An 11,116-nucleotide genomic window follows, 5' to 3' on the forward strand; every position below is an offset into this window, starting at 1 on the left:
TTGAGAAACCTAAGGGAAGAATTAATGATGTTCTTATTATTGGAAATAGGAACTATGTGCCCGTAGATTTTATTGTTCTTGATATAGATTGCAATCCTTCATGTCCTATTATTCTTGGTAGACCTTTCCTTAGAACGATCGGTGCAATTATTGATATAAAGGAAGGGAATATAGATTCCAATTTCCATTAAGGGAAGGCATGGAACACTTCCCTAGAAAGAAAATGAAACTACCTTATGAATCTATTATGAGAGCCACTTATGGATTGCCTACCAAAGATGGCAATACCTAGATCTATCCTTGCTATTATGCCTAGCCAGGGGCGTTAAACGATAGCGCTTGTTGGGAGGCAACCCAATTTTATTTTTAGTTTTTTTTCTCTTTTTGCTTCTGTTTAGGAATAAATCTTTGATCTAGCCTCTGGTTAGATGTGTTTTTATGTTTTAATTAGTGTTTGTGCCAAGTTAAACCTATAGGATCTTCTTGGATGATAGTTATTTGATCTTGCTGAAAATTCCAGAAACTTTCTGTTCACGAAAATAATTGTTAAAAATCACCAGAACGTGATAAAATATTGATTCCAATTGTTGCTGATCAATAAACAAATAGTCTAGGTCGTCCTATTTTTTCTGAATTTTTCGAGGTCCAGAAGTCTGCGTTAGTTACAGATTAATACAGACTGTTCTATTTTTGACAGATTCTGTTTTTCGTGTGTTGTTTGCTTATTTTGATGAATCTATGGCTAGTAAAATAGTTTATAAACCATAGAGAATTTGGAATACAGTATGTTTAACACCAATATAAATAAAGAATGAGTTCATTACAGTACCTTGAAGTGGTCTTTTGTTTTCTTTCGCTAACGGAGCTCACGAGATTTTCTGTTAAGTTTTGTGTTGTGAAGTTTTCAAGTTTTGGGTGAAAGATTTGATGGATTATGGAACAAGGAGTGGCAAGAACCTAATCTTGGGGATGCCCATGGAACCCCCAAGATAATCTAAGGACACCTAAAAGCCAAAGCTTGGGGATGCCCCGGAAGGCATCCCCTCTTTAGTCTACTTCCATCGGTAACTTTACTTGGAGCTATATTTTTATTCACCACATGATATGTGTTTTTCTTGGAGCGTCTTGTACTACTTGAGTCTTTGCTTTTTAGTTTACCACAATCATCCTTGCTGTACACACCTTTTGAGAGAGTCACACTTGATTTGGAATTTATTAGAATACTCTATGTGCTTCACTTATATTTTTGAGCTATATAGTTTTGCTCTAGTGCTTCACTTATATCTTTTAGAGCACGATGGTGGATTTGTTTTATAGAAACTATTGATCTCTCATGCTTCACTTATAATATTTTGAGAGTCTTAAAATAGCATGGCAATTTGCTTTAATTATTATCATGAGAAATTTGATGCTTGATAATTGTTTTGAGATATAAAGATAGTAATATCACAATTGTGCTAGTTGAGTAATTGTGGAATTGAAAAATACATGTGTTGGAGTTTGTGATTCCCGTAGCATGCACGTATGGTGAACCGTTATGTAACGAAGTCGGAGCATGAAGTATTTTTGATTGTCTTCCTTTGTGTGGCGGTCGGGATCGCGCGATGGTTAACTCCTACCAACCCTTCCCCTAGGAGCATGCGTAGTAGTACTTTTCTTCGAGGGCTAATAAATTTTTGCAATAAGTATATGAGTTCTTTATGACTAATGTGAGTCCATGGATTATACGCACACTTACCTTTCCGCAATTTTCTAGCCTCTTAGGTACCGTGCATTGCCCTTTCTCACCTTGAGAGTTTGTGCAAACTTCGCCGGTGCATCCAAACCCCGTGATATGATACGCTCTATCACACATAAACCTCTTTATATCTTCCTCAAAACAGCCACCATACCTACCTATCATGGCATTTCCATAGCCATTCCAAGATACATTTCCATGCAACTTTCCACTGTCTCATTTATCATGACATACTCCATCATTGTCATATTGCTTTGCATGATCATGTAGTTGACATTGTATTTGTGGCAAAGCCATCGTTCATAATTCTTTCATAGATATCGCTCTTGATTCATTGCATATCCCGGTACACCGCCGGAGGCATTCATATAGAGTCATATTTTGTTCTAAGTATTGAGTTGTAATTCATGAGTTGTAAGTAAATAAAAGTGTGATGATCATCATTATTAGAGCATTGTCCCAAGTGAGGAAAGGATGATGGAGACTATGATTCCCCCACAAGTCGGGATGAGACTCCGGACTAAAAAAAAAGAGGCCATAAAAAAAGAGAAAAGGCCCAAAAAAAAGAGAGAAAAAGAGAGAAGGGACAATGTTACTATCCTTTTACCACATTTGTGCTTCAAAGTAGCACCGTGATCTTCATAATAGAGGGTCTCTCATTTTGTCACTTTCATATACTAGTGGGAAATTTCATTATAGAACTTGGCTTGTATATTCCAATGATGGGCTTCCTCAAATGCCCGAGGTCTTCGTGAGCAAGCAAGTTGGATGCACACCCACTTAGTTTCTTTTTGAGCTTTCATACACTTATAGCTCTAGTGCATCCGTTGCATGGCAATCCCTACTCCTCGCATTAACATCAATTGATGGGCATCTCCATAGCCTGTTGATTAGCCTCGTTGATGTGAGACTTTCTCCTTTTTTGTCTTCCCACATAACCCCTATCATTATACCTTATTCCACCATAGTGCTATATCCATGGCTTGCGCTCATGTATTGCGTAAGAGTTGAAAAGGCTGAAGCGCGTTAAAAGTATGAACCGATTGCTTGGCTCAAACCAAGGTCGTACATGATATGAATATTTTGTGTAGGGAAGATGGAGCATAGCCAGACTATATGATTTTGTAGGGATAGCTTGCTTTGGCTATGTTATTTTGATAAGACATAATTGCTTAGTTAGTATGCTTGAAGTATTATTGTTTTTATGTCAACATTAAACTTTTATCTTGAATCATATCAAATCTGAACATTCATGCTACAATAAGAAGAATTATATTGCCAAGTAGCATTCCACATCAAAAATTCTGTTTTTATCATTTACCAACTCGAGGACGAGCAGGAATTAAGCTTGGGGATGCTTGATACGTCTCCAACGTATCTATAATTTTTGATTGCTCCATGCTATATTATATTCTGTTTTGGACATTATTGGGCTTTATTATACACTTTTATATTATTTTTGGGACTAACCTATAAACCGGAGGCCCAGCCCAGAATTGCTGTTTTTTGCCTATTTCGGAGTTTCGTAGAAAAAGAATATCAAATGGAGTCCAAACGGAATGAAACCTTCGGGAACGTGATTTTCGGAACGAACGTGATCCAGAGGACTTGGACCCTACGTCAAGAAAGCAACCAGGAAGGCACGAGGTAGGGGGGCGCGCCTACCCACCTGGGCGCGCCCTCCACCCTCATGGGCCTCACGTTGCTCCACCGACGTACTTCTTCCTCCTATATATACCTACGTACCCCCAAACTACCAGATACGGAGCCAAAAACCGGCAAATTTGACAATTTTGACCTCGAAATGAAATAAAATCACAGAATGAACTGGGTGCGAAACTATTTCACACCCCTGACCCTTTTGTGTAGCGCCCGCCACGCCGGCGCCACACCCTACGGTGCAGCGCCTAGCTCTGGGGCGTTGCACCTCTGTCCACCGTGGCAGCCCATGGGCCCGCACCCAGCAGTGCAACGCCTCCGAGCTAGGCGCCGCACATGTAATGTGCAGTGCCTAGCTGCTAGGCGCTACACATGTAATGTGCAGCGCCTAGCGGCTAGGCGCTGCACTGTGACTTATCCAGCCACTTGGCTGGGCCCCCCTCCCCCACCCCCACCCCCACCACACACTCTCTCACTCTCTCACCGAGCTTTGCCCCCTCTCCCACTCTCTCCCCCTCTCAAATCTTCTTCCAAATCTTGCAAATTTGAAGAATTTGTCCGTGGATTTCGAAGTCAAACCCTCCCTCAAGGTAATAATCTCCGATCCCCTTGTTTTGATCCAAGTAAAGTTCTCCCATTGCTCATTTGTTGCTAGTTTGGGGAAACCCTAGTTTTGTTTGGATCTAGAGATTTGCATGGAAATGTGAGATGTTTGTTAGCCAATTTCTATGATTAGGCTTTGTTAGTATGCTAGGGTTATTCTTATGGGTGTTCTTATGTTGGTGCTAGGGTTAGGTTTAGGGCTAGGGTTATGGTTAGGGTTAGGGTTAGGGTTATGGTTAGGGTTAGGGTTAGGGTTGTTGTTTCATATATATATTAGGGTTTGTATTGCGTGTTAATCCATGGATTAGTACTCATGGAAGCAATGTTACCTTGTGTTCTTTGAATGCTTATAGGGATGGGAAGAACATGTGTGTTTGTTCATCATGGGGACAAAGACGCCTTTTTGAAAGGCAATAAAGAACCGGACCCGGATGAGCTTGACATGGTGTTTGATAGTAGTCCTAGCTATGCGGAGCTCTTGCAACAAGTTAGGAAAGATTTGAATTGGATGGACCCTAGTGATATCATTGAGTTGGAGGGAAGGCATAATGTTGGTTTTGGAATGCACATCCATTGGAAGACAATGCGTGTCAACTCGGAGCAACGTTGGGTTGCATACAAGGAGACGGTGGCCGAATCACTAGACAAGGCTCTTGAGTTATTTGCAACGAAGAAGGTTGATTCAAGTTTGCACTTGGAGTTGAACCGGAACCCCTCCCCTTTGGTTGCTAGTAGCCCCCCACCCTTGAAGCGAGATGAAATTGTTGAACCTCTTTTGACCCAAGAAGTGAGGCCAACATTGAGCCCGTGTAGAAACAACCAAGATGAATCTTTGCAAGAGGACAATGATGAGTATGCGGACGATGACAATGAAGTTGATCTCCATGACAACAATGTGGGTGATCTCGACAAATATCATTTGCAAGAGACAATGGACCATTCCATCCCTTTTTCCCATGCATATGCATCGGACTCGGATGACGATGGTCCCGATGAACAAGTTGATGCGGAGGGGTTCACGGTGAAGGAGGCCGAAGCTTTCGAGAAGGTATTTGGTCGGGATCATCGGACTACATTGTTCAAGGATGTTAGTCTCGCGGATGAAGCCGTGGTAGATGGTGGCCAATGTGTAGTTCTTGGGGTTAGGCCAAGCTCTCATCGTGATTTGGTAGACGACAAGAACCGGATTGCTAAAGGTTCTAAGTTCGACAGCTTGTTGGATTTGAAGATGTGGCTCGACAACTACTCGGTTACGCATTATCGTCCACACAAGGTGGTGCACTCGGACGTCAATGTGCGCTACACGGTTGCATGTGCATGTGAAGATGAAAAGGAGGTCCAACTTGGACTTACAAGAGGCCGTGGTGGTGGTAGAGGTCGTGGAAAGGAGGTCCAACAAGGAGTGGCAAGACGCCGTGGCGGTTGTCCGTGGATTGTGCGTGCAAGACCATGGAAAGGAGGTCCTACTTGGCATGTAGTGAGTTGTGTGCCAACTCACATGTGCCAAGGCAAAAGGGTGGATGGCAAGATTGTGTCCGAAGACCACAAACAACTCACGTCCGAGTTCATCGCTTACAGGCTCTCCAACTCAATATCCACACTTCCAACAATGAGCATCCAACATGTCATTGACCTTGTGAAAGCCATCTTTCATTACAAGGTGAAATACGGCAAGGCATGGAAGGCGAAGCAAGCCGCATTTAAGATGTTGTATGGTACATGGGAGGAAGCATACAACCGAATCCCTAGGTTGTTGTTAGCCATGGCCGCGACAAACCCGGGCATGGTTCATGTGGTCGAGCCTCATGGGCACCAAACAACGGTTCATGAAGGAAGGAAAGTCAGAGTATTTGGCCGTGCTTTTTGGGCGTTCGAGCAATGTGTGAGGGCTTTCGAACATTGTAGGCCGGTCATCGCAATTGATGGCACGTTCTTGACCGGACAATACAAGGGCACCTTGTTGGTTGCGATAGCAAGTGATGCCAATAACCGGGTGTTGCCATTGGCATTTGCTTTGGTTGAGGTGGAAAACAATGACAACTGGGAGTGGTTTCTGCATCTTTTGAGGACGAAGGTGTTACCCGCTGAAAGGGAAATTTGTGTCATATCGGATCGGAATCAAGGAATTCTTAACGCGGTGGAGATTGACATTCCCGGGCATGCTCCGTTGCACCATCGATGGTGCATGAGGCACTTTTGTTCGAACTTCTATAGGGCATGTGGCCTTAAGGAGTTGGCCGATGATCTTCAAGATTGTTGTCTCGCTTTCTCCGATAAGCGCTTCGCCACTTTGTACAACAAATTGCTCGCACACAAAAAACTTGATCCCGGGGTTCAAGATTTTCTCAATAGGCACATTCAATACCGGAACAAGTGGGCACGTGCTTTTGATGAAGATGGCCGGAGATACGGCCAAATGACAAGCAATATGGCCGAATGCTTCAATAGGGTGCTCAAAGGTGCACGTGGATTACCCGTGACGGCAATAGTTCAATACACATTTAACAAGATGAATGCGTACTTTGTAAAGTACTTGATGGAAACCGATGCACAGATAGCGGGTGAGAACCCACGGAAGTACAAGTACAAGTTCCCACCCAAAGTTGATGAATGGTTGGTATTTCAATCACGGAAGGCGGACTCAGAAGAAGCTATATTATATGACAACGAAGAGTGGAAGTACGAAGTGAAAGAGCCAGGAGGAACCACAAACGATGGCCGGCAACATGGAGGTCGGGCTTTCAAGGTGTCGTTAACACAATGTGATTGCACTTGCGGGAGGCCATTGTTGCTACATCTCCCATGCTCACATTTGTATGCCGCCGGTCGCGTTAGGAATGTGGACATCAATCACCCACGCACCGTGAGGGAGTCGGAGTTCTCAATCATGACGGTCAAGAAAACATGGGCTCCCCGCTTTCACCCATACTTTGACCAATCACAATGGCCGGAGTATCATGGAGTTCAACTATGGCCGGATCCGGAGTTGAAGGTTGTTAAACGGGGTAGACGTAAGACAAAGCGTCTTAGAGGCGACATGGACGGAGGGGGCCATGGTGGGCGCCGCGAAGCGGGCAACGACCAATTCCAAGAGCCTCGTGAGAGCACCCATTGTGGGGAGTGCAAAGGTCATGGCCACAACAAAAGAAAATGTACGAAACCAAGGAAAAGGTCCAAGAAAAATGATGCAAGCACAAGCCAACATGGAGCTACACAAGGGAGCCAACCAAGTGGTAGCCAACCTAGTGGTAGCCAACAAGTGCCAAGCCAACCAAGTGGTAGCCAACCTAGTGGTAGCCAACAAGTGCCAAGGCAACTAAGTGGTAGCCAACAAGTGCCTAGCCAACCAAGTGTTAGCCAAAGAGGATCTAGGCAACAAAGAGGTCGGCAACTTGGACTTACAAGAGGCCGTGGTGGTGGTAGAGGTGGTGGTGGTGGTCTCGGCCGTGGTGGTGGACTTGGCCTTGGTGGTGGACTTGGCCGTGGTGATGGAGAAGCGCAAGTTCGTTATAGAGGAATGTTTGGATACCTAGATGGACCGTTTCCGTATGTTCCTCACTAACTATAATGTATCATATGTTCTTGTTTTTTCATATGTTCTTCTTTTTCATATGTGCTTTCATTTGTTCTTATTGTCCTTACTAACCATTATGTTTCACTCATTGTAGGTATGGCGGCTTCCCAACCCAACAAACCAACGATGAAGGAGGATGGCGAAGATGAGATGGCGGGATGGTGGGAGAAGGCTACGAAGAAGCTTAGAGAGGAGGATGCAGCCAAGCTAAAGAAGAAGAAGGAAGAGGAGCTTGAGAAGGAGAGGAAGCGAAAACAGACTGCGGCAAATGGATGCGCGCTAGGGAGAAAGCGTTGATGAGGAAAGTTGAGGAGGCACAGAAGAAGCGTCAACAGGATTTTGAAGAAAGAACCATGAAGCTTTGGGCAATTGCAGCTGAAAAAGAAGAGAGGGACAATCAGATATTCATGGAGAGGGTGGTTAAGGAGGCTCACCTCATAAGAAAAAGGGAGGAGGAAGAGGAAGAAGAGAGGAAGAAGAAGAAGGGAAAGGGGCCTTGCTCTACGCAATAGAGCTGCGTCTCCTCTTCGATTTGGTTGTCAACTACTATATCTCCTCTTCGATTTGGTTGTGAACTACTATGTGCGGTGAACTACTATGTCTCCTCCTCGATTTGGTTGTAAGAACTACTATGTGCGGTGAACTACTATGTCTCCTCCTCGATTTGGTTGTAAGAACTACTATGTGTCGTGAAGTACTATGTGTTATGAAATACTATGTGTCGTGAAGTACTTCGTGCATATGTTCTTTTCACAGTTGTTTGTTTGCTACGTATCAATCCTACTTCACATCTGGGCGCTGCAATCTATAGTTGTTACTTACTACCAAGTGCCTCAAACTGTAGAGTACCTTCTGTTGTGGCTACATAGCTACAGACATGTGCAGCGCCTAGCTCGGAGGCGCCACACTGTACAGTGCAGCACCTGGCAGCTAGGCGCTGCACTATAGAGTGCGGAGCCTCCAAGCTAGGCGCTGCACAAACACTTAGCGAAATTTTTGCCTGAAACTGGAGGCATACCTTCTATTTCTCTCTGGATAGCTACAGACCTGTGCAGCACCTAGCTTGGAGGTGGCATACTCTACAGTGCAACGCCTAGCACGCAGGCGCTGCATTGTATAGTATGGCGCCTCGAAGCTAGGCGCTTCACAGGTCTGTAGCTATCCAGAGAGCAACAGAAGTTTGGCAAGTTACAGACATGTGCAGCGCCTAGCTTGGAGGCGCCATACTCTATAGTGCAGCGCCTGCGAGCTAGGCGTTGCACTGTAGAGTATGGCGCCTCCAAGCTAGGCGCTGCACAGGTCTGTAGCTATCCAGAGAGCAACAGAAGTTTGGCAAGTTACAGACATGTGCAGCGCCTAGCTTGGAGGCGCCATACTCCACAGTGCAGCGCCTGCGAGCTAGGCGTTGCACTGTAGAGTATGGCGCCTCCAAGCTAGGCGCTGCACAGGTATGTAGCTATCCAGAGAGCAACAGAAGTATGGCAAGTTACAGACCTGTGCAGCGCCTAGCTTGGAGGCGCCACACTCTACAGTGCAGCGCCTGCGGGCTAGGCGTTGCACTGTAGAGTATGGCGCCTCCAAGCTAGGCGTTGCACAGGTATGTAGCTATCCAGAGAGCAACAGAAGTATGGCAAGTTACAGACCTGTGCAGCGCCTAGCTTGGAGGCGCCATACTCTACAGTGCAGCGCCTGCGGGCTAGGCGTTGCACTGTAGAGTGCGGCGCCTCCGAGCTAGGCGCTGCATAGGTCTGTAGCTATCCAGAGAGCAACAGAACTATGGCAAGTTACAGACCTATGTAGCGCCTAGCTTGGAGGCGCCATACTCTACAGTGCAGCGCCTAGCACGCAGGCGTTGCACTGTAGAGTGTGGCGCCTCCGTGCTAGGCGCTGCACAAACACTTAGCAAATTTTTTGCCTCAAACTTGAGGCCTACCTACTGTGCCTCCTCCCCCCCCCCTCTACTGGGTCATTTTCAGCCACAGTTCAACAATTCGTATAAGAAACATTCAGGTTCAAAAAGGGTTCACCACAGACATCATTTCTTAGAAAGGACCATCACATAACAGGTTCCAGTTTAACATAGAGCTACCACCACTCCAAGTTCAACGACATAACAGGTACGACCACTCCAAGTTCAACGACATAACAGGTACGACCACTCCAAGTTCAACGACATAACAAATTGTACTCTAAGTTCAACATTATAAAAAAACGACGATGACTAGTGCTTTCCACGCTTGCTGGCTCCTCCCCCCCTCTTGACGCTTATCTTCTTCACCTTCCTAGGAAGAGGAACCCGCTCCGGCTCCGGCTCCGGTTCGACATCGTCATCCAAATAGTCATCCAAAGCCGCCATCCGCGAGGTGCCGACCGTCCTTTTGCCTCTTTGGCCTCTTTGGGTGAAGTCTTCAGGTGTGTACTTGTTGATTCCCTTCCTAGGCTTCAACTCGTATGCAGACCAAGCCTGGTACGTCCCCAAGGTCATATCATCAGCAACCTATGCATCAACAAAAGATATGGAAAGACCGTGTGTGAGGATATAGTTAGCAATGCATCAACAAATGGATATATATCGTCATGACATACCTCTTGGGTGACCACACCCACATCCTCATCCTCGAAAGGTTCACCATGGCTCTGCCCCGAAGCGGGATCTGATGGTGTCGCCGACTTAGACCGTTCTGGTGATACATACTCGGGGTCACGACAACCGAAAAGGTTTGATAGCCGCCTTAACTTTTGGCCCTGGCGCTGCAACATGTACAAGTGAATGAGACATGGAACGTACCAACAAATGTTAAGTGCTAGTTTGAAGGAGATGTGAACCTTAATGAATGCTCGAAGTGCACCTTCCCCATCGCTTTTGCCAGCCGGGGTTGTTTCCAGAATAGTCTCGGTCTCATCAGCTGCTTTCTTGATCTGGGCACGCTATGAACAGAAACGGTATCAAAGTGTTAGGCAAGCGAAGATGTGAAAAGTGCGAATGGAAAAGCAAAAAGGGCTAACCACAAAGTTCATCATTGGAGCTGAAGGGATCACCGAGTTGCCTTTCCTGACTAATGCGTTGTACTGGTGCTGGGCTACCTCATCAAAAACGGTGGGTTCTTCCAGAATCTCCTCAGCATACGCCGGCTGGCATACCTCCACACGGGTACTTGCAAGAAACCATGCGAGATAGTTGTTGAACGCGATCGGGCAGTGCTCACGAAGCTGGGCTCGTTTTCCAGCCCTTGCTTGCTCCACACTAAGAGCGAACTACACGACATACTTCCTGTGATGGTTGGCCAAATCCTTGATCTTCCGCTGCTTTTTCCTATCCAACCTGCAAGTTAGAAACAGAATATTAGCATCATCGAAACCGTCGAGAAGCTGCTAAGTGCTCAAGGTTAATTATATCTTACGCGTGTAGCAACTTGTCCGTGTCCTCCCACTCCGGCGGGTGTGGCTGGAACAAACCAAACTGGCGGAACACCCGATGTGGCAGGTGAAGCTCAACCGCCCAGTTGCATATCAGTGGGCACCGCATATGCCAGAGATCCCTA

General features: G+C 45.8%; 1 long non-coding RNA gene across 1 annotated transcript; it reads right to left on the reverse strand.

Moving 5' to 3' along the window:
- Positions 1–10,208: 10,208 nt before the first annotated feature.
- On the reverse strand, positions 10,209–10,715 carry LOC123497041 (uncharacterized). The gene is made up of 3 exons (XR_006669654.2): positions 10,581–10,715; positions 10,401–10,502; positions 10,209–10,325 (listed from the first exon to the last, which is right to left on the reverse strand). It is a non-coding gene; the product is annotated as an uncharacterized lncRNA (long non-coding RNA).
- Positions 10,716–11,116: the final 401 nt, after the last annotated feature.

This window comes from Aegilops tauschii, chromosome 1, assembly GCF_002575655.3.
Source record: "Aegilops tauschii subsp. strangulata cultivar AL8/78 chromosome 1, Aet v6.0, whole genome shotgun sequence".
Taxonomy (NCBI): domain Eukaryota; kingdom Viridiplantae; phylum Streptophyta; class Magnoliopsida; order Poales; family Poaceae; genus Aegilops; species Aegilops tauschii.